This window comes from Lepidochelys kempii, chromosome 17, assembly GCF_965140265.1.
Source record: "Lepidochelys kempii isolate rLepKem1 chromosome 17, rLepKem1.hap2, whole genome shotgun sequence".
Lineage (NCBI taxonomy): Eukaryota > Metazoa > Chordata > Testudines > Cheloniidae > Lepidochelys > Lepidochelys kempii.
The window spans coordinates 18,808,346-18,833,536 of record NC_133272.1 but is presented as its reverse complement, the minus strand read 5'-3'; the positions used below and the strand labels follow the sequence as shown (position 1 = coordinate 18,833,536).

Below are 25,191 nucleotides of genomic sequence, written 5' to 3'. Positions count from 1 at the left end.
ATCACATTAAAGTCATTGGGACTCCTTGAGGACATAAAGCTAAACACATATATAAATCCGCAGAATCAGGGCCTAAGGTACGTTCGGCAGAAGAACGTCAATATTCTCAAATATTATAATCTCAGTATGAATTCTCTTTCCTCCTCAGGACTAGTCTACTCTGAAAAGTTATATTGGCTTAGCTAGATCTCAGGTGTGTGAAAATCCCACCCAAGCAACATAGGTAAGACAACCTGACTCCTGGTGTAGATGGCACTAGGATGACAGAATCCTTCCATCAACCTAGCTACTGCCTCTTGGGAGGTGGATTACCTACAGTGATGGGAAAGCCCTTCTGTTGCTGTAGTCAGTGTCTACACTGAAGCACTACAGGAGCACAGTTGCACTGTTGCAGCGTTTGAAGTATAGACGTAGCCTTAATTAAATGAATGTCCGTGTCTGATATTTCTGTACATTTTGTTTTTTTTAATATAAAAATAACTGTAGAAAAAACAAACTACACATGATTTTTTACTATAGCAACAGAGTGGATTAAAAAAATCTACCTTTAGAAACGGATTTTCAGTGGTACTGAGCACTGACATCTCCCATTAGCGGCAACGGAGTTGTGGGAGCTCAGTATTTCTGAAAATCAAGCTCCTTGTAACTTCATTAAATCTCCATATTCTTTATTCTGCATCCTTGTTCTTTAAAAAAAAATGACAAAATATGTTTTTCTTCCCCTAAGATCAAACCATAATCAGTGAAACAGATTTAATCATTCACCTCTGTGCAAGTTTGATAATGGGTGCCCAGTGTACCAATACCAAAAAACAATCTTATATACATGTGTCACTCCTTGTGATGAATGCTACTTTTCCAGTGGCTTAAGCACATATTAGAGTAACCATAAAAATTAATGAAAAAAGGCCCCACTTTTACCAAAATTCTCTGAAAAGACTTGCTCTCCAAATTGTTGTCAGGCTTATTCTGGCAGTCATGTGCCTTAGCCCACCCAGCCTCACTCTGGGTAATTCGTACTGTAGGGTACTGTAGAATATAGGGTATACTGCCTGAATGACTTATTTGCATGGAACAAGATAAAAATGACCAGCAGTTTGCAATTTGGATACTTTTTCTCAACCATGTTGCTTATATACCTTTTCAGACAGACTCACTAACAGGTACTCAGAAATCATGGTGACTAAGAAAGGGAAGGGAAGAGATGGGTTTGGATTTTTACTGACCAATGTGTTATACTGACTCTTATACTTTTTTCTCCCGACTAAGACACACCCGTACATTTCCCCCCCATTGTTATATGCTTGTCACTGTTCAGTGATAGTACCCATACAGCAATGCAACTCATCTGTTTTTCTAAAAAAAATTATATCGAATAAATAAAAGCACATAATAAACAACAAATATAAAAAAAAATGGAAAACCATAAAAAAGGCAAATATAAGCTCAGCAGCAACGTAAAACAGTCGAGTGGGAGAGCTGCATTTGGAGAATACTTCCAACACTCTTGGCTTTGGTGGTGACTTTGCGTTGTAGAGGTAAAATACTTGTTTTCTGCTGGAAGGATAATGGATGCTCAAGCAAGTGCTTCCTGGTGGCTGACTACCAAAATAGTATTGGCACTGGTCTCAGAGAAACATGGTTGGGTGCCCTCCCAGCTAAGAGATGGGCACAGCAAAAGCACAAACCAAGACTGAACACTTGATTTTTGTTTTTTGTTGTACTGTTGAGGGTGTTTTATCTGTCTAATATATTGGCCGCGCCTGTGCTGGATACTTATTTAGGCCTGTTGCTTTATTTGTATAATTTTGTTCACTGAATTCTGTTAAAACACCCAGAAGATTTGGGGCATGTTGAGCTCAGAAATTCAAATAATTATCTATATAACAATATAACTATGGCTGCCTGTATGTCTATCTCCCCTTCCAAATCTTACTCTCTTCTGAAGGGAAACAGAATTTTATGTCAAATTATAATTGTACTGTATTACAGTTCTGAGGTGGGGTTCAGGCTATCGACAATATAAATCACACTGAACAGGAGAGGAGGAGAGGGAGAAGGGGACAATGACTAGGAAAAGGAAAAGAAATTGAGCAGAGAAAAGGAGGCAAAAAAGAAGAGAAGGAGATGACGAGGAAGCACAAAGAAGGAGAAAGGAAAAAGGTAGCTATCACAATCTCACCACCAGCTACCAGCTTGTTCTTATTAAAGAAGATTCATATGATGTAGAGAGGAATCTGGTGGCCCTTGAGTGAAAAGAATGAGGACCCATAAAACCACTTGGATTTGCCTCAGACAGATGCTGAGCACAGAAAAGGGAAGCTCAGTATATGGCTGCTCTTAGGCATTCTTTTCTCGAACCCTTAGACTTGCATGGGCCAGGTCCTCACCTATTATAAATCAGAATAGCTCCATTGAATTCTTTACAGCAGCCAGTTTATACCAGCTGAGGATCTAGCTAACATGAGTTTAGCTTCTGGTTCTTTAAAAAAAAAAAAAACAACAACAACAAAAAAAACGACGACACTGACAATGTAATAGCAGTGAATTCATGTAACCAAGAAGAGTCAACACTTTTCCTCCTAAAGTTTCCGGACATTGGAGGATTATGTGAGTGTCACAGGCATACATAATAGCTGTATATATGAAAACTATTTATTCCAAAATAATCCTCCCTTACAGGCAATACTAGGTCCTATTGCAAGCTCTCCCTGGGGTGATAATGCTATTTTTTCCAATTTAACCTTTTCCAATTTTATTTTCAGGAACACATTTCAGATTCTCTAGTTCTCTTTCCACAGTTGTTTAACCTTTAAAATACTGTAACAGCAAAATAGCTGCAGGCTGAACTGTAGACTGCTGTTGTAAACTGCAATATGGAACCTTTTGATTACTTTTTTGTACCAGTTAATACAAATAGGTTCAGCACTCCAGTGAACTGGAGATCCAGTTGTAAATTGCATTCTATCCTGTGATAACTTTGCAAAGGTTTCTACTAAGTCAAAATAAGGTGATGTCAGAATCTTTTTCATTGAATGCAGATTACATTTTCTAAATGTAAAAACTCTTGCAGGGAGAGAAGGGAAATGGGATGATACAGATTTGTTTACAGGATTTGGGTGGTCGGGGGGGGTTCGAAACACTTGAAATGTGTATTCTGACGTTAGTAGCAATTAAGTCTTAAGGCGAGAAAACAGATATTTGGATTATTAACAGGCAAATGAGGATCCACATGTGCAGTTCTTTGTGTCCAGGCCAAGCACCATTCATCAGATGAGATTCTATCTGTGTATGCAGGAGGATCTGCCTATGCAGAATCAACTACAGGATCAGGTCTAAGGTTGTTTCTTGAGAGGGAGACCGTCTTTATTTGTGTCTTGCACATTGCCTAGGACATAAACATGCTTAATAGAGTCATCTTAATATTAACAATATTAAGTAATAGTAATTAGGATTTCTTATGTTGCTTGAAGGTGAAGGTACGGTAGCTTCAAGCATCATAAAAGTAGTAAAATGAGGGATTTCCTCACCCTAGAGTGCAATACTATTCTATAATGACTCAACTAAACCCTTATCTATAGGATGTACCCACAGGTGGATATACTGATAGCAAGTTAAGAGGTCATTTGCAAGAATGGATCCACTGCTCTTTTTGTAAAGGAATTAATTAAATGAAACATGGTTCCAACTACAGTATATCCTGTCTTTCCTCTTTGGATTTTCCCCACACTAAGCTCCTTTTATGGGGCTAAGTAGTAAATCAGTAATTCAGCCATTCCTTCTTTGCTGTTGAAGTGTTATACAAACAGAGAAGATGAGGTCAGACTTGCTGGCCCCTTTAACTGTGTACAATTCTTTCCAGGGACCTCGTTGTTTTCACTTGCAAGTGTAAAGCAGTTGGGGACGTCTCAAGGAATGTCATTTATCTAACCCAAAAGCTAAACTGTGTAACAAAAAAGGTATCTGTGTTTTAGATCCAAAATAAGACTATACCTAGTGCTCACCATTTAAAAGCTAGTATTTATGCATAAATCCCACTCAGTGCTATGCACGATACGTGGTATTTCCTACATTAAATACAGTAACTGTAGTAAAGGGGTGGGGAGCAATAATTGCCTCTTCCAGGGAGGATGAAGAAATATTTGTTTGAGGCACTGTCACCTTATCAGCTCTTCTTTCTTGCTCCTTTGGTTGGTATGATGTGGGGGGATGGATAGGACAGGAGAGTGCAGTCTCTGAATGCTCAATCTGAGAGCTAGGTGCCTTGGAGAACTGCAACAGTAGTCTGCCCTAGCATCCCAAAGTGGCCATTAGGGAGGGCTTTAAGGAAAGGAGGGAGGCACCAGTGCTGGTCATATCAAAGGGGATGAGGAACAGCTCAAGGTGGAAGCAACCTTAAAGAGAAGGCTCCAGAGGAGTCAGGCTTCGGTTGATAATCGAAGTAACGGTGGATACAAATCTGCATTTCTGTGACAATGGAGCTATCTCCGTGGAAACCTAATGAGTCTGGGTAGTAGAAACCTGCAATACCAAGGGTGGTATGGTCTGTGCCAGTACTGGTTGACTGATGGATCTAGTTACCATAGGTAGCAATGAGGAAATGGAGGACACAGTCGGTACCTTCTTCCTTAGTGCAGAGTCTTTGGAATCCCTAGCATCTTGATGGTGCTTAGATTTTACGGAGGTATGCTCTGGTACCAAATACAGGGTTTTATGGGGTTTAGATGTACTCAGGGGTTTAGCTATAGAGGGACTCTTGGTACCAAGACCACATGAAGCCTCAGTAGCACACTGCATGGGGTGCAAGGTCTCGAGTACGGAAGGTCTTTTAAGACCAGCTTCTTTCTGAGGAGATTTGGAGCTCCTCTTGATAGAAGATTTGGCGTTCTCACCTGCAGATCTGTCTCACAAAAATCTGGAAGGCGATCAAGCTGCAGAAGTGGATGCGTGCTGTAGTCACTTGAATACTGAACAGAGGGGTACCTGGGACTGGGTCTGACACAGGTCAGAGGGAGCTTTCCATGAGGAGTCGTTGAAGCTTTATCTCTGTCTGTCCTAAAACAACTCTTGAATCTGCGCAGATCTTGCCTTTGGATAGCACATGGATGCTTGAACCCTGGGGATTTAGTCGTGCCCCAAGGAGCTCCTTCAAGGAAGGAAATTTCCACTGGGAAAGGCAGGCAGGAGGAGGAAGAAACTAAAAGCCTCTAGAAAAAAAATCCAATAAAAACTACAACAACAATTAAAACTAATCTATTAGTACTAATTAATTAAACTAAAGATTAAGTACACTATAAAGTACAAACAGGGTACCTACATACATAAGGCGGCACCAACAGATGCCCCATCTTAGGCCGAGGCAGTTGAGAAAAAACTGAAGATGGTTCATACATCATAGCCCAGTATACCCTCCGTACAAAACATAAGGATAGGAAGGATGCATGTGTGGAGTGAATGGGCTGTGTTACCAAAAATCTCCAATGACAGCAAAAGAGGTGCACATACTCTTGAAGTGGAGAGCCCATAGGAACATTACTTGAAGAAGGTTTCAGAGTAACAGCCGTGTTAGTCTGTATTCGCAAAAAGAAAACGAGTACTTGTTGCACCTTAGAGACTAACCAATTTATTTGAGCATAAGCTTTCGTGAGCTACAGCTCACTTCATCGGATGCACACTATGGAAAGATTTTCTACACTTTCCATAGTATGCATCCGATGAAGTGAGCTGTAGTTCACGAAAGCTTATGCTCAAATAAATTGGTTAGTCTCTAAGGTGCCACAAGTCCTCCTTTTCTTTTTACTTGAAGAAGAGAACTTTTACAAGAAAAACTAGAGAAAAGAGCAAGGTTTCACAATCATTCAGGGTCATCACACAAAGTCCATTTAATACTGAACTCCTGAGTCAGAACTCCTTGTCCATCCAACTTTTCTCACTCCTGATTTGATCAGCTTCAGTCTGCCAGTTACATGTCACAGCATCAGTGAAGATGACAGTGACAGAATTAATCAATGATCTCCATCAGGAAAACAAATAAGTTATCTGTATCACAACTAAAATGTATTTTTGATCTATAACATTAACTTCTACTACTTTGGCAGGAAATTAGATTATTTCATCACAGTACAGACAGAGGGAGATCTTATGCAGCCAAAAATAGTTCAAATTGCTGTTTAGTGGCTTCTACCTTTCAGTCAAGCAGACGGAAAGTATAGCTATTATCTGCAGTAAGTCCGGATACAGAAGTGGTTTCCTACTGAGTTAACCTGGCTCAACATACTACAGTAGTGTAATATAGATGTAAAATTATATAAAACGATGAAGGCATGTTCTCAGGAAAGGGACTAGAAGGCTACAACTTGGCTTGAATTAATGTCCCGAAGTGTTTCTTCCCTCTTAGTTCGAAGAATCACAGAAATCTATGGCACGAAGGGACTTGAGAAGCCATCAAGTCCAGCCTCTGTGCTGAGGCAGGACCAAATAAACCTAGACCATCCCTGACAGGTGTTAGTCCAATCAACACTCCTGTTAATATACTCCATAATTACATTAACCTTTTTTGCAGCTGTACCATGTTGTTGATTCATATTCAGTTTGTGATCCACTATAACCTCTAGATCCTTTTCAGCAGTACTACAACCTAGCCAGTTGTTCCCCTTTTGCAGCTGTGCATTTGATTTGTCCTTCTGAAGTGAAGTACTTTGCACTTGTCTTTATTGAATTTAATCTTACTGAATTCAGACCAATTCTTCAATTTGTCAAAGACATTTTGAATTTTAATTCTCTCCTCCGAAGTGCTTGCAGCCCCTCCCAGTTTTGTATCACCTACAAATGTTATATGCAAACTCTCCACTCCACTATCCAAGTCATTAATGAAAATATTAAATAGTACCAGACCTAGGACTGACCCCTGCAGGATACTATTAGATATGTTTTCCCAGTTTAACAACAAACCACTGATAACTACTCTTTTAATGGTCTTTCAACCAGCACCTACCTTACTGTAATTTCATCTCGACCGCATTTCCCTTGTTTCCTTATGAGAATGTCATGTGGGACTGTGAGCCTTACTAAAATCAAGATATATCACATCTACTGTTTCCCCACTAACTGCTAGGCCAGGTACTCTGTCAAAGGAGGAGATTAGGTTGGTTTGGCATAATTTAGTCTTGCAAATCCATGCAGGCTATTCCTTATAACCCTATTACCCTCTAGGCAGAGCTGTCCCTTGGGCATGGCGAATCGGGGTCAATAAGGTCATGAGGAGGTGAGGCAGGAAGGCAAGTGGGGTGAGGAGGTGAATGGGGAGGTGAGCGGCAGATGGAAGGGTGGTGAGGAGGCAGGCGAGCAGGTGGGAGGGGGTGAGGAGCAGCCACCAGCAGCCTCCCCCTCCCTCTCAGGGTCTATCACCTGCCACAGATCAGATGTTTCACAGCATCAGGAGACTGGGAGGGGGTGGGGGGGGGAGCACCCTCCAGTAGATTAGAAACTCAGTGCCTATGTCCCGGCCCCTCTCCCCCACCAATGGACGGCCCTGCCTCTAGGCGATTACAAATTAATTGTTCAACAATTTGTTTCAGTATGAAAAAGGAAAGAATGTAAGCCCCAACTAAAGCTGATACATTTGAAGACCTAGAAAATTAAGCCAGCTCTGTCTGACTAGAGTGTAGCCAGAGCAGAAACATGCAGCACCACAGCTAAGAGACCTCTACTAGTCCTCAGGGTTAACAATATCCTACAGGGAAAAGAACCATGAGTCCACAAATATAGTCTTGGCAGTTGACAAGTACTACAGAGCGTAAACTGGCAGCATTATCAGTCATTCCTCCCAATGAATACTGGATGGTGGAGGGAAACAGTGATGAACTTTCTATCCATCACCATCCTTAGCATCAGTTAACTTTATTGCACAGGAGAATCCAGAAGCAATAGGGCATTAGGAAAGCAATGATTAAACCAAGGACTGATTTATGCCATGAAACAAATTTTAGGGTGAAAGAATGAGAAGGAGTATCTTCTTCTTGTTCCCTGAACAGGCTACTGGACAGTAGTGGTAACAGCAAACTCTTCGGTGGCCACTGAATAGTATTGGTGACAGCAGACTCAGGTGGTTTTGGATACTTGAAGCAATGACTAAGAATTTGTCAATCAGGGCCTGAATCAGGTTTCTGGAGCTGGTTCACTGAGTTAGGATGCTGCAGTGAAGGTTGCTCACAGTTTAACAGAGACCTCGAGACACCTGAAAACAAAAGTCATGCAGGATGGTGATCAACTTTGCATGCACACGGAATGCACATCTTGAATCCTGGAATGCTCAAAGATGGGACATTCCTGTTCAGTTCCCTTGTGTGTCTAACATTTAAAAACATAGAATAATCTTTACATTATTACACAAAATAAGAAGATAAGAAAACAGGTAAGATACAGATAAGAAAACAATACAACTTCAAGGCTACATAGTTGCCTCAGAAAGCCCTCAAATGTCTGGAAAATGCAACTGACAATAGATGGCATTTGGCCTAATTTTTAAAAATGGATAATTATAGTCCATTCTAATTGTTAATGATATGTTACTCAAGGTTAAGTACTGTAAATGACTAATAAACGAGAAAAACATGTTTGCAGGTGTCTTCAAAAGAGAGCCCATAAGAGTAGATGGTGAAGGAAGCAACATCCCTTGCAAGAAAGGGCAGCTGTTGTGTAAAATATGCTGAAAGGAATATGATCTTGAGCAAAGCTGTGTGTGATGTTATTTGTGTGGTTGGCAACAGGAAAACTATGAAACAATGTGTCAGTTTGCCAAGGTGCTGAAAGACCAATGGTGTGTAAATGGGGAACTCCAAATACATTTATGGCTAGATCATAAAAGTTATCATGTCACTACAATTGTTCAGGGAACAAGAAAAAGATACCTTGGGTGATAAATAGGGTTTTTTTTCTTCTAATCTTGTATTAAAAGGTTTCCCTAGGCTGTACTTCCAATATTTTGATAAAAAACAGAAATATGTTATGACCTAGTTTTGGTTCCATTTTAACATAGCTGGTCATGTGCAAAGTGAGATTATTGGAAAATTAGCTAATTACCAACAAATTGAAATAATTAGCCTAGCAAAAATCATACAAAATTTTCTTTTGCTGTAAGTACCTTTACATGCATTGTGTGTGCACACGCTATTTTCTCATTAAAGAACACTGTGATGATATCCAAAATACGATTTATGCTAATATGTTTAATTTTTTTCCCCATTTTCAGCTGTATTTGTGCTTATCATACCTTAGTGAGGTTTGTTTGGTTTTGTTGTGTCTTTAAGGTTGGGGGAAGTTTCTAGTCCATCATTTGAGGATTAAATCAGTAAATAATTAATAAAAGGACCCACAGCTTCAGTGTACATCTGAAAAGAGCAATCCTGCACAAATGCACTATTGTATATAGTGTATGTAGAGCTTTTTAAAATGTCAGGCCAATATCAAGGGCCATAGATTTTCCCCTTACCAAAAAGAAGTTTTACAGTCTTAAAATAAGTTCATTTTATAATAGTGGTAACATTGGTATACAGCCACAATTTTCATCCATAGATCTCAAAGAGACTTGCAAAGATTGGTGGCTATTTTTTGAAGATGGGAAAACCGAGGCACAGAGTAAGTATTATGCCCAAGGTAACACAGCAGGTCAGATAGCAGAAGTGAGACCAGAATCTAGGTCACCCAATTCCTGACATGGTACTCAATTTTTTCAACTGTACTGTCATTTCTTATAATGGTATCAGACTTCCAAAATGGGAAATGACTGCCTAGGAAGGAGTACTGCAGAAAGCGATCTGGGAGTCACAGTGGATCACAAACTAAATATGACCTCAACAGAGTAACACCATTGCAAAAAAAAAAAAGCAAACACCATTCTGGGATGTATTCGTAGGAGTGTTGTAAGCAAGACGTTAGAAGTAATTCTTCCGCTCTACTCCGCATTGATTAGGCCTCAGGTGGAGTATTGTATCCAGTTCTGGGTGCCACATTTCAGGAAAGACGTGGACAAATTGGAGAAAGTCCAGAGAAGAGCAACAAAAATGACTACAGATCTAGAAAACATGACCTATGAGGAAAGATTGAAGAAAATTAGGTTTATTTATTCTGGAGAAAAAAGACAACTGAGAGGGGACATAACAGTTTTTGAGTACATAAAAGTTTGTTACAAGGAGGAGAGAGAAAAATTGTTCTCCTTAATCTCTGAGGATAGGACAAGAGGCAATGGGCTTAAATTGCAGCAAGAGCAGTTGAGGCTGGACATTAGGAAAAACTTCTTAATTGTCAGGGTGGTTAAGCACTGAAATAAACTGCCTAGGAAGATTGTGGAATTTCCATCACTGGAGAGTTTTGAAAGCAGGTTAGACAAACACCAGTTAGGGATGGTCTAGATAATACTTAGTCCTGTCATGAGTGCAGAGGACTGGACCAGATGACCCCTCAAGGTCCTTTCAGTTCTATGATGTACTGTATAGGTCTCAGCTTTAAACTATCTGTCTAGCATCTTTTTAACAAACTTTTACATTGTACCCAGATGCACTGTCTGAATCTGACTCCTCCTGGATCTGTACTACTGTGTCAGGTAAGTGTGCAGTACTTGAGAAGATAACATAAGAGGAGCTGTTGGAAAACCTCTCTTGATACAGAGAAATACACAATCAGCACTTTTTCCAGAGTAATTAATGAACTCTTCGCATGAAAATAACTCCTTTTCCCCAAAACTGGTCTTCAGCAAATTAGTATTTATTTATTTGTGATGTTATTCAAATAAAATTAATTCATTTGCACTTCACTGCACAGAAGTTAGCTATATTGTAGCATTTGCAGGTTAAAAACAGACATCTTTGTTCTCAATTTGTGTATGTCATACTTGAGTGCCTATCTGAACACTTGGTTGAGAAAGGGTGCACACTGCAAACATGACAGGCCCATGTTCTCTCTGGGTCTGAAGTGAGTGAGAACACTGCTATAATTTCCTCGTTCAAACATGCCCAAATGGAGACTATCACTTATCTTCCTGAACAAATAGCATCGCAAGTCACTCCTGCCTGCCTAGGGTCAGAGTTCCAGAGTGCTAATAGGGTTGCCAGGTGCCCAGTTTTCGACCGGACTTTCCAGTCGAAAAGAGGACCTGACAGCATCCAGTCAGATCTACTGACCAGACACCCAAAGTCCAGTTACTGTGAGCACCAGCTCCACCCCTTACTCAGCTGGGGCTGCCTCCTACCTTTGTCTAGAAGCTGCAGCTCCCATCCTGGCTTCGCAGGCAAGTCCTTCCTGACCCAGGCAGGTGGAAGGAGTGGACAGGGACAGGACCTCAGGGGAAGAGGCGGAGCTACTGAACAGTGCATTAATGCTTAGTGGGAGGAGCTCTAGATGGCCTATTACTACAGAGGGAACTGACAGGGAACAAGTCACTAATAGGAGTAGAATTCTGGTCTCCAGTTTTCTTGGTAAATGTTACGCTATTGAGCTAAAAGGAGTTGCTCTGCGAGCTCAGGCCTATGATAGATTTACACTTCCTATTATAGAGAAGAGGCAAAACATTCTGTTGAACTATGTCTTTTAAGTCCTATATTTACATTGAGTTTCCATATGGTGTTTTTGCTGATGAATGCAATTGTTTTTTTGTGTGTGAGACTAAAACCATAAATCAGACCATGGTGAGACACGGCATTCACTAAAAGATGTGAAATGTCAGTCCTAAAGACTATAGTTTTAACTAAACTGCATGCATTCTCTGGACAAGATTTTGTAGCTCCATCATCCCAAACGTGACTTTGGTCACCTCTTGTTTTTTCAAAGTCATCCGTGTAGTTGTCTTCTAGGGATTTCACAATACTCTGAAAACAAACAGGCAGATACTGCAAAGTGCCTTGACTTCACTGGAAGTTTAGGACTCTCAGAATCTCAGAGATGCTGTATTTATTTCACTTGTTGAAATTTTCAGATAACGGGAATCACCAAGGCTTAGCATTTTTCAAAATCAGACCACTCTTTAATTAGTTGCCTAAACATTGATGTAGATGCCTAATTTGAAGTGACTAGGTTTGAAAACATTTGCCTGTTAGAATGTCCTAACACTGAACTACTGCACTAACTGAGAGGAGAGGGTACATCAGCCAGTTATCCTCCCACAACAGTAAGTGCAGCTTCCTGCCTCTTAAAGGTGCCAAGAGAAGGCTAAGGGGTGACATGATTACAGACTGTAAGTACATATGTGGGGAGCAAATATTTAACAATGGGCTCTTCAGTCTAGCAGAGAAAGACATAATATGATCCAATGGCTGGAAGCTGAAGCTAGACACACTCAGAGTGGAAATAAGGTGTAAATTTTGAAAAGGGACAGTAATTAAGCATTGGAACAACTTAACATAAGAACAGCAGACCAAAGGTCCATCTAGCCCGGTATCCGGTCTTCTGACAACGGCCAGTGGCAGGTGCTTCAGAGGGAATGAACGGAACAGGTCATCACCAAGTGATCCATCCCCAATGGCCCATTCCCAGCTTCTGCAAATAGAGGCTAGGGACACCACCCCTGCCCATCCTGGCTAATAGCTAAGTCTGCATGTTTGTCACAGAGGTCACGGATTCTGTGACTTTCTGTGACCTCTGCAGCGGCTCGTGTGGCTGAGCAGCTCAGGCAGCCCCTGGGCCAGTTGCACCAGCTGTTGCTGGAGCACTCTCAGGCTCCCTCACCCCCCAGCACCAGGAGTTTGGGGTGGGGGAGGCGGCCTGAGGGCTGGGGTGGCACTTACCTGGAGGGGGTTCCCTGGAAGGGCAACAGGAACTCCCATCCCTCAGCTCCTAGCTCCACATGCTGCCTCCGCCAATGGGAGCTGCAGAACCAGGGCTTGGGAAGGAGCGGAGACAGCACATGGAGCTAGGAGCTAGATGTTGCCGCTTCCCAGGAGTCGGGTAGGGAACCTGCCTCAGCCCCACCAAACCCTCCACCCCCGAGCACCCACAACACACACATCCCAGCTGCACCCCTGGTGCTGCCCCTTCGCCCCCCCCCCCCCCCAAGTTTTAGTCGGGGTATACAGTAAGAGACATGGACAAGTCACAGGCTGTGAATGTTGGTTTACTGTCCATGACTTTTACTAAAATAGCCATTGATGGACCTATCCTTCATGAATTTACCTAATTCTTTTTTGAACCCTGTTATAGTCTTGGCCTTCACAACATTCTCTGGCGAAGAGTTCCACAGGTTGACCGTGCATTGTGTGAAGAAATACTTCCTTTTGTTTGTTTTAAACCTTGTATTAATTTCATTTTGTGACCCCTAGTTCTTGTGTTATGACAAGAAGTAAACACATCTTTATTTACTTTCTCCACCCGAGTCATGATTTTGTAGACCTCAATTATATCCCACCTTAGTCATCTCTTTCCAAGCTGAAAGTTCCAGTCTTATTAACCTCTCCTCATATGGAAGCTGTTCCATACCCCTAATAATTTTTGCTGCCATTTTCTGTACCTTTTCCAATTCCAATATATCTTTTTTGAGATGGGGCAACCACATCTGCACTCAGTATTCAAGATGTGGGTGTACCATGGATATATATAAAAGAAATATATAGAGGCAAACTTACCCATGATCATGGTGGATTCTCAATCACTGACAATTTTAAAATCAAGATTGGATGTTTTTCTAAAAGACATGTTCTGGGAATTATTTTAGGGAAGTTATATGGCCTGTGTTATACAGGAGGTCAGACTAGGTGATCACAGTGTGCCTTCTGTTCTCAGAATCCATAAATGACTACAATCTCTATGCCAGCAGAATAATAATATTCTACCTCTATAGCACTATCCCATAATGTAAGGAAGGATTATACTCATTTTACACACGGAGAAACCAAGTCAAAAAGTGTTTAAGTCACAAAGCAACCTTCAGTCAGTGCTAGGAATACAACACAGATCTCTGAATTGCCAGGACAGTGCATTAAACACACAACTTTCAATCCTCTAAGAACAAGATCTTAAACTTCATACCAAAATGTGCTATTATTTTTGTAGAAGTAAAGTCAGATGTAACACATGACTGGAACTACTGAATGAAATGAGGGGATTTCTCTACTTGTAAAGCCAAATCAGAAGTCCTTGCTCTTGCAAGACTTCCATTGAAATATCATAGGAGTTTTTCATAAGTAAAGAGGACAATCTTGGGCCCACAGTGAGTAAGACATACTGCTTAAAGGCCAACATCTGGAATAAGCGAAGATCCTGACATATGATTTAAAAGTGTAAATGTACTTCTGTGGTATCAGTTGAAAACAACTTGCATGTCTTGTTCACAAGGCTGAAGACAAATTGGTTTAACATCACTAAAGTATAAACCCTTTTCTAATAGCATGTCTACACTACAAACTTAAGTCAAATTATGTTAAGCCGACTTACAGTCACCTTGATAATTACTGTGGTGATTCATGTCCACACTGCTCTCCCTTCTGTTGCTGGTGAGCATTCTCACTAGGAGCGCTTTCACCAATTTAAGAGGGGGGCTTAGAGCCCAGTTCCGCACAGCTCCCCACCAGGAGCCAGGCAGCCCCCCAGGCTCTCAGCTCTCCGCCAGGAGCAGGGCAACCGCCTGGGCTCCCAATGGGGAGACTCAGTGCAATCAGGTTCCCAGTGGGGAGCCAGGACTCCAAGCAGCATAGAGTCATAGAAGATTAGGGTTGGAAGAGACCTCAGGAGGTCATCTAGTCCAACCCCCTGCTCAAAGCAGGACCAACCCCAACTAAATCATCCCAGCCAGGGCTTTGTCAAGCCTTAAAAACCAATAAGGATGGAGATTACTCCACCTCCCTAGGTAACCCATTCCAGTGCTGCACCACCCTCATACTGTAACAAACATTAAAAGATCCCTGTAATCAGAAACAGAAAAAGAGGCCCAGGTATGAATTATAGATCAGCATTTTAGAAATCAAATTCAAAATTATTCTGATACCTTTTTGAGCACATTATTTGAAACCTTCCTCCAACACACTATGTTAATCTACAGGGAAATTAACAGATCTACTTTTGGTAATTGAGGGGTTAATTCTGACTGATGTAGAATGCCCCTAGTCTGTGCTCTGTTCATCAGAGCATTAAATCTGAAAGCTCAAGAGAGTAGTGCAGCCGTGCTGCAAGGGCTATGTTATAAAGTTCTGCATTAAAAATTCATATTGCAGGCTTGCCACAATACTCTGCTAGAGCTGAAAGGAGAGCTGCCGGGGAAATATTAGACACCCCACTGTCTTTCTGGCAATTGGAGACATTCCTCAACAAACAGCACCTCAGGAAGGGAATGAAAGGGCAAACAAACCGTGAAACAAATCAATGAGTTCAATTATCTCTCTCTCGGAAAGGAAACTTTTCATTTTTAAGGCTGTTTTGTGAAATCTTTTAACGATGGCCCTGAACAAAGATCCTGAGCACTCTGGCTGCAGAGCCAGCTGTTTGGCATAGCATTTCATTTGTTTTACATAAGACAGAGATTCCCATACACACATAGTGAAAGGCAAAGCAGGGTATAGTTGTCTCTCTGCAGCATGACTCCAGTTTCCTTTACATCATCAGCCATGTGGGATAACACTGTATAAACTGTTCCCATTTTCACAGAAGTGTCTCCAATAAAGACTGAATTTAGATCTAATAAGACAGTTAGTTACTCTATGGTTACACAGTCGCATGAGTTGTTTAAAACTTTACAAAGACATTAGCACTGTGTAACAAATACATATAACAGACTTGAAAAAACTGTAGCAAATAAATTCTTAACCATTGCTTGTTATTTAACATATTAAACTCTTGGCTCACCCCAAGTGACATGTCCCTGTGACCCATTAGAAGTTTCTGAATAAGATAAAACAGGCTACTCCCTGACCTGAAGCTTTATTTCTGTGCCAAGTACTGCCATGTGTTTTACCCCCACTCTTCTCAATTCTGCAACTGCTCCTTGAATAAGGAACTGGGTTGGGTGGGCTAACCTACTACAAATGACACAGTAATTTTTGGGTCACTCCATGTGACACATCCCTGTGACCATTAGACCACTCGGAAGAAGCTGGGACATACCACTTCCTAACCTGCTGAATATCTGCAGGCAACACAATCCCCCTTATCGCTAACTAGAACATTGCCCATCCCTCCTTCACCCAGACAGGTGCAGACCGATTGTCTCTGGGCATGCATGAACACTCACTCCCCAGAGACATGTTTCCACAAGAGCGATTCCCTTGCTGCTGCGATTGGGTTGCAAACACCTGAAGGATGGGTTAAAACTAAAGTAGCATTGGCATTTTGTAAAGCAGTAAAATTTGGGGGACTACAGAAGTTTATAGTGCCCCTTAAAAATTGGTTATACATGGGTGAGATGGGGAAATTAATGATGTCAAAAGTTTTAAACTCCTAAATCAGGCTGAAGCTTTCATCTGTAAATCATCAAAACATCTGTAGAATTTACTTTCTCTGGCCCTGATCAAGTCCCTGAAGTCAACAGGAGCAGTGAGTATATTCAGCAACTCTCAATTTCAGACCCTATATAGGTAGGGTTATAGTGTAATACTTTGAAAGTTACAGTACAAAACCAGCATTTTGCGCAAGAACTCTTTTTACTAACTACGTAAGAGATCCAGGCTAGTTTTTATGGTCAGAGGATGTATGATATCTTGGACCCTGTATCAAAATGTAAACAGAGTGAAGGGATTAGGTACATTTATGGTCACAACTAATGACACACTAAAAAAAAAAAAAGACCAGTGAGGAAGCAGCATATTGGTATCTAATGAAACTTTAAAAGCTTTGTGCCAGATACATAGCTATTGACAGATAACAAGGAGTTCTCTATAAATAAAAAATAAAACCAAAATGGAAACGTGTGATGAATTTGCGAAGTGGGATGAATCACTCCAGTGTCTGCATATAACCAGGATGGTCCTCCAACACTCATGCAAAATGTGTGAGTTTCCAAAAAGTGAAAGAAAATAAAGAGAACAGTGACACCATGTGTTTTCAGGGCTCTGGATTTTGTAATTCACAATTCACAACCCTTAAAGGTCACAGAACAGGGAAGTTTTTTTACTTGTTTCCCATTTTTGAACAGCCACCTTTTCCAGTTAAACGAGGAAGCATGGCACACACAAGATCTACTCATTTGTTTGCCCACATGATCATCACGTAGGGCCTCACAGGGGGAGAGTCCGGGCCGGGTCCGACGCCAGATGCAGCGATTTCTCCATAAGAAGAAATTTAAACCAAATGTTTTAGTCTTTTCTGGCCCGGGCCATCAAGTCATGGCAGTGGGAACATTTGTGCGGTATGTGTCCCTCTCCCATACAGCGAATAAAGGTGCAGGTGGCCATCTGTTACCAGGAAGGTGGCTCTGCAAGAGATGCACCTTCTAAACCCAGGAGATATGGGCATAAGGGTGAGGGACAATGCTTCCCAGTCAGGAAGGGCAGGAAGTGGGGAAATGAAAACCTAAGCTATGGAATAACTCTAAAGGTAAAGCTAAAACAAAAAAAGAGCAAAGACTTCCAGTTTGTTTTTTTTTCAATAGAGGAAAGGAGCAGCAGCAGAAGAAACTAACAGGTAAGGCACCACTGATGGAACAGGAGACGTGGGCTCTGCTGCAGATTCCGTCCTAGACCAAAGGTGGTAGAGAAGGAATTGGAGGGGAGAGGCGGTCTGACACACACACTTCCATCTGAAGACCTCTATATAATGTCAGGATAAAGAAAATGAACCAGGATAACAACCAGGGTGTGCTTGAATGTCTGATTTTTTTTTAAAACTGCTAAAAACACACTGCCTTTTACATTATACCAGAAAATAGAACTGATTATTTTCAACAGAGATATTTAAGAAACTCTTGCAAGAGTTAGCTCAGGTCTACACTATCAAAAGAGTACATACATCAAACTAGCTACTAGAATTTAACGGAGTCCAAACAGCTTGACTTCAATAGTAACTTTCAAATATGTTTTCTTTATTTAGATTTATCAAAAATGCACACACTGTAGATTTTTAAAAGTTCAGAAAACTTTTGTCCCATTATGTTATCTCCTGCTACACCTTCCCCACATTTCAAGACTCCAGCCAGGAGCAGACTTGTTGGCATTATGCATGTCACTTCATCTCTGTGGGCCTCAATTTCCCCATTCAAAAGCAGAGGCTAATGACAACATTTATACCAAGTTCTCAGAGTGCTTTATAAAGGTGGGTTCAAATTCAGTAGTAATACTGTAATCCAGAGAAGAACTCCATTACAGGCAGCAAATAGCCTTGTAATGTTTCACTGGCCTAACTGGAAGCGGTAAGTTTAGAACAAAGATCTTGAAAAAAAGACCAGTTTGTACTTTCAGCCCAATTTCACAGAACCAGGAGGTTTGAATCAACTGCAGAAATGTCTGACCAGAACCTCCAAAATATTTTCACCCATCACTAGTGTTTGGTGCATTAAGCACATCATCATCAATTAGGTCTTGTAAACCCTTTTAAGTTTTGCATGAAGCATGGTTTAAACCTTTCATAAATCTCTCTCTCTCAAATTCCAGAAACCATTTAGAGTTCAGTCAGATTTAGTGCAATTGTGTTCTTTTTTCTTTAAATTCTTCCCTTTAGGACTGTATGGTCTTATCTATGCTAGCCTCTTCCTCTCTTTTATTTCCTCACATTACTATCACGGTTGAGGTTGCACCAGTTATGGCGACTAGCAAATTTTATGGCAAAAAGGCTAGAGCATACATAGCTTATGAAACTCTATCTCCTGTTTTTAGGGAAATCATTTTAACTAGAATAATAGTTCCAGAGACATGCATTAGAAGTTAATGACTCAGCAGAAGGACAGGATGTAGGAAACTTTAAGACCTTAAAGGTACAGCAAATAGAAACTATTTCATGCCACATACAACACAGCCATACTAATCACAGTGTTTCACGTTCAATGAGGAGAAGCAACATTTAAGAACATCTATCAAAATAATTATGTAATGCTGGAGCAAGACTTCTGTTTTTTTAATTCAGTCTGGCCTCTAGCACCAACAAACTGGAAAATGGCAAATATTTGAGAAGTGAAATATCAGTACAACCCTGGTACTTAAAGGAGAAAGATTCCTTTTTTAAAAAAAGTGTGTAAAACTAAATACTAAGGGCCAAATTCTGTTTTCATTGTAAATTAGGAACCCCTCTGCCAAAAAGTCAACAAAGCTAATCTGGATTCACACCAGCGTAAATGAGAGAATGTTGCCCCTATTATATAATATTTGAACCCCAGTCCATTAATACCACAATGGGAAAGGATAATTCACAAGGACGGAAAGTGGAAAAATATTGCTGCTTTCTGTCTAAGGGCCCAGTCTTGCAATCTTTACCTATATGTAAAGGCTCTACTGCTTTATCCTCCTTCAGATTTATTCTTAAGACTCCCATCTGCCAGGATGCCTGCATAACACTGCCAGTTAATGATTGCTAGGCAATGGGTGAGCTACAGTACACACAGCTAGTGAACATGGAAAACGTACTTGTACTAAAAATACTTTGTCCTCCCTCTCCTATGCCTCTCTACTTATTTACTGGCTTCATTCACTTGTTGTAAGTTGTCATTAACTTACACGTTAAGCTTGTTAGGGCTGAGACATTTGCACAGTGCCTACCCATCATCCAGATCATTAATAAAGATGTTGAACAAAACCGACCCCAAGACCGACCCCTGAGGCACTCCGCTTGATACCGGCTGCCAACTAGACATCGAGCCGTTTATCACTACCCATTGAGCCTGACGATCTAGCCAGCTTTCTATCCACCTTATAGTCCATTCATCCAATCCATACTTTTTTAACTTGCTGGCAAGAATACTGTGTGAGACTGTACCAAAAGCTTTGCTAAAGTTAAGATATATCACATCCACTGCTTTCCCCATATTCAAAGAGCCAATTATCTCATCACAGAAGGCAATCAGGTTGGTCAAGCATGACTTGCCCTTGGTGAATCCATGTTGACTGTTCCTGATGACCTTCCTCTCTCCTTCAAGTGCTTCAAAATGGTTTCCTTGAGGACCTGCTCCATGATTTTTCCAGGGACTGAGGCGAGGCTGACTGGTCTGTAGTTCCCCCGGTTCTCCTTCTTCCCTTTTTAAAAGATGGGCACTACATTTGCCATTTTCCAATCGTCTGGAATCTCCCCCGATTGCCATGAATTTTCAAAGATAATGGCCAATGGCTCTGTAATCACATCAGCCTATTCCCTCAAGCACCCTCGGATGCATTAGATCTGGACTTGTGCATGTCCAGATTTTCTAAGTAGTCCTTAACCTGTTCTTTCACCACTGCGGGCTGCTCACCTCCTCCCCATACTGTATTGCCCACTATCACTAGAAGTATTTACAGTAATAGCCATGTTAGTCTGTATTCGCAAAAAGAAAAGAAGTACTTGTGGCACCTTAGAGACTAACCAATTTATTTGAGCATAAGCTTTCGTTAGCTACAGCTCACTTCATCGGATGCATCTGATGAAGTGAGCTATAGCTCAAGAAAGCTTATGCTCAAATAAATTGGTTAGTCTCTAAGGTGCCACAAGTACTCCTTTTCTCTTTTAGAAGTATTTACTTTAAGTCTGTCCCTGATATAAATGTTAAAACCTTCTTCTTTATTGAATTTTCAGTAAACATTCCCTCTTTCAGATTATTACAAAATCTAAAGGTCCTAAGAAAAGTCACATAGACAAGGAGCATGGCTGTATAGTTGATGTGACTTTCTCTCCCTAATTTGTTTTATTTTATTTTTAATGGAAGTTTCCTATTGTAGGAACAGGTACAGTATCTAAAATCCTCATAAGACTATTTAGAATTTACCAGGAGTGTGGTATTTCAGTGATATTTTCTTTCATCAAAGGCACCTCAACCCACATGTTAACAGTAACGTAGCACACACAGCAGGCTTGTTACAATTGAAGGTCCTTTCCCAGTTAGAATTCACTTATGTTGTGGGGGAATGGGTGTAAGAGCAAAGAGATGGCTCTGGAGTTCACTTAAAACTGAATTCCAGCACTTTGGCTGACAGCATTAACAACTCGGTTAGGAATCTGAAACACTTGTTCGAGTGTGCAGCACCAAAAGAGAAGTGAAAGAGGATATGAGCAGAATGTGTGTTCTGGAGAAAACACAAGAAAATACATGTAGAGCATTTCTTGTCCTACACAAACAGTCTGTTTTCACTAGGAAAAAAGCTTTTTTTAAATTTGACAGGAACTCAAGATCCAAGTTTGCTTTTTCTGTTCCAGCTTTGATAGAATCTCCAGATCAAACTCATTAGTGTTGGTTAAATCCAGGTTTGCTGACAGAAACGTGTGAGACCGCAAACAAAATCAGTATTAGGCTTCAAGAGAGGATGTGCCTCTTTAATTGAAAAAGGCAGAGCAATCATTCATTTATTTAACCCAGACATGATTATAATCTGAAAACCTTGAAATCCTCTTACACAACTGTTTTGGCAAGCCTCTCTGTGTTCCAACAAATATTAAACTGTGCTTGCCATTTGTCTAAGGAATCTTGCATTAATAAACATGAAGAAGAACACTTTTACCTCCCACACTCAATGACAGAAGAAAACAAAGACCAGCTGTATTCATCAATGGATCCTTGTTCTGTGCATAAAGGCTAATTACATTTTACTTCAAGCCTACACATGGAAAACTTTACTGCTGCCATCTTGTCAAATTCAGCTTCTGATATTCCAGCTGCCACACTGCAATGACTGTACATCAAACTTCTTTTTGTCATTAACACCTTCAGTGCCCTAGACACGAGACATTTGTCCATTAAAAGGGCCCAGGAGAAGGGTGCTCAGATGACAAGCCTCCCAGAAGAAGAATATTAAGTGGTCTACCTGCTCATTAGTAAGAAGGGGAAATCTTTATGCAACACATGACAAAAGGGGCTAATACTATTAAAGGTTTTAATTTCACAAACTGATCTCATTCTAAGCTGCACTGCTAGCAAATGGTCAAGAACATGGTTTGGGTTGCACTTAGCTTTGCACATACCACATTGTACTACAAAATTTAGAAAACCACCGAAAGATAAAACAAGCAATTTTTACACATTAAGTTTCAGCTTCATAATGATTCTAAACAGTTGCTGTAGAAAAATCCACGCCTGTTATGCTGAGATACCTAAAGTTTTAACTTATCCTGCTGTGCTTTTTTTTTTTTTTTATAATATGCAGATACCTTTGACATTTCAAACAATTACCAGTGATCTCTGCATTCCACAATTGAAAGTCATACAACCAGTATTAACTTAAACCACCGAGCTATCCCTTTTTAGGCCAAAATAATTTTAAATATTTAATTCCCCTTTCACCCTTTTTGCTGTTTGTTTACTTTTCCAGTTTCTCTCAACTTGGACAATGAAAATACACTACCTAGTTTAACCTTCATTTATACTCAGTTCCCCTTTCATGTTTTCATGGATTTTCAAGTTGCAAAATTTGGGTTGCAAACACTGAAGGAGATTGTTTTACAAAACTATTTACACAGGAAATAAAAAACAATCATAAGAACATTTCTGTTGATGTCAGATTAAACTAAGGTTTTAGAAAAGCAAACTTATATAGAGGACAAAATACATGCCAGAATGTCCATTACAGAATTCAGCTATATGACTACTATATTCTTGACTCAGGCTGCAAAATCATTGCATAACAGAACATAATGAAAATATTATCTGATGTGCTATTTATTGCTTCTACTTAATTGTATATATAGCCAGCAAGGATCATAGGCGAGACCAACTCCAAATATTCTATATTTATAAAAATCTCAGAAGGCGCAAAATACACCAGATAGTCTATCTAATAGTTTAGAGTAAAATTTTTGCCCACCTTAAGATAATTACAGTGGAAGGAAATCCCACTTTTTGAAAATAAATCCACCATTCTGCCAGTGAAATATTTATATTAAAAAAAACAAGAATTTACATGTTTATGTTTGTACAGCACCTAATACATGTGTCCTCATCCATGACTGAGGATCGTAGAATCCACTCTAATAGAAATTTTTAACAACAGAGCTAGTATCAATGATACCAACCCATAGAAAAGGATATGCAAAATCTATGTTAATTTCTAGCCCCATTAGAGAAACAGGTTTCAGAATACCAGCTGTGTTAGATTGGGAGTGGGTGTGTCATTACACAAAGCAAAACTATTTCCCCATGTTTATTTCCCACCCCTCCCCGCCCTGTTCCTCACACGTTCTTGTCAACTGCTGGAAATGACCCACCTTGATTATCAATACAAAAGGTTTTTCCCCACCGCTCTCCTGCTGGTAACAGCTCACCTTACCTGATCACTCTCCTTACAGTGTGCATGGTAACACCCATTGTTTCATGTTCTCTATGTATATAAATCTCCCCACTGTATTTTCCACTGCATGCATCCGATGAAGTGAGCTGTAGCTCACGAAAGCTTATGCTCAAATATATCTGTTAGTCTCTAAGGTGCCACAAGTACTCCTTTTCTTTTTATTAGAGAAACAGTTATCAGTGTGTATCAGTTGGAAAAGAATGCAACCAGTAAGAAAATAAAATAGATCCAAGTTCTGAATAAGGCATTTCAAACAACTAAAATATGCAAATTAGCAAAAATTTAATTAATAGAGTCCATATAAGAAGGGGATAAAAATTGTTTCTATAGTAAACACTGAACCTTAACAATTAAGGACCCAGTCACAAGTTTCAAGCACTGTAGCTCCCAAGGATCTCAATGGGGATTAAGGATCCCCAGAATTTGCAAGATTAGTCTCTAAAGATCTAACTTCGATGCAGATTTGGACACAACTGAAGAATGGATGCCAGCAGGCCTCTACTACAGACTGATCTCTACCCACCAACATCTTATGGGCAAAACCTTGATCACCACATTCCTCTTATTACTAAGGACTAGAGATTATGGCAATATGCTATGGCTCAGTGTAAGGGGTAATGTTTTGTTGCCCTGGAGAAGCACAGGAGACAGATTGTGACTTGGGGAGTCAATCTTCTTCATGGTCTCCCTACTGCTCCACGGAGGGAATAAACTGTCCAAAGTTACATAAGCGGAAAATGATCAGGAACAGTCAGCATGGATTCACCAAGGGAAGGTCATGCCTGACTAATCTAATCGCCTTCTATGATGAGATTACTGGTTCTGTGGATGAAGGGAAAGCAGTGGATGTATTGTTTCTTGACTTTAGCAAAGCTTTTGACACGGTCTCCCACAGTATTCTTGTCAGCAAGTTAAAGAAGTATGGGCTGGATGAATGCACTATAAAGTGTGTAGAAAGTTGGCTAGATTGTCGGGCTCAACGGGTAGTGATCAATGGCTCCATGTCTAGTTGGCAGCCGGTGTCAAGTGGAGTGCCCCAGGGGTCGGTTTTGTTCAATATTTTCATAAATGATCTGGAGGATGGTGTGGATTGCACTCTCAGCAAATTTGCGGCTGATACTAAACTGGGAGGAGTGGTAGATACGCTGGAGGGGAGGGATAGGATACAGAGGGACCTAGACAAATTGGAGGATTGGGCCAAAAGAAATCTGATGAGGTTCAATAAGGATAAGTGCAGGGTCTTGCACTTAGGACAGAAGAACCCAATGCACAACTACAGACCCAGGGACCGAATGGCTAGGCAGCAGTTCTGCGGAAAAGGACCTAGGGGTGACAGTGGACGAGAAGCTGGATATGAGTCAGCAGTGTGCCCTTGTTGCCAAGAAGGCCAATGGCATTTTGGGATGTATAAGTAGGGGCATAGCGAGCAGATCGAGGGACGTGATCGTTCCCCTCTATTCGACATTGGTGAGGCCTCATCTGGAGTACTGTGTCCAGTTTTGGGCCCCACAGTACAAGAAGGATGTGGAGAAACTTGGGAGAGTCCAGCGAAGGGCAACAAAAATGATTAGGGGTCTGGAACACATGACTTATGAGGAGAGGCTGAGGGAACTGGGATTGTTTAGTCTGCAGAAGAGAAGAATGTGGGGGGATTTGATAGCTGCTTTCAACTACCTGAGAGGTGGTTCCAGAGAGGATGGTTCTAGACTATTCTCAGTGGTAGAAGAGGACAGGACAAGGAGTAATGGTCTCAAGTTGCAGTGGGGGAGGTTTAGGTTGGATATTAGGAAAAACTTTTTCACTAGGAGGGTGGTGAAATAGTGGA

General features: G+C 40.7%; 1 protein-coding gene across 9 annotated transcripts in view; it reads right to left on the bottom strand.

Moving 5' to 3' along the window:
- The window catches only part of CUX1 (cut like homeobox 1), a 402,959-nt gene that overhangs the window by 160,726 nt on the left and 217,042 nt on the right, over nt 1-25,191 (bottom strand). The window lies entirely within an intron of this gene.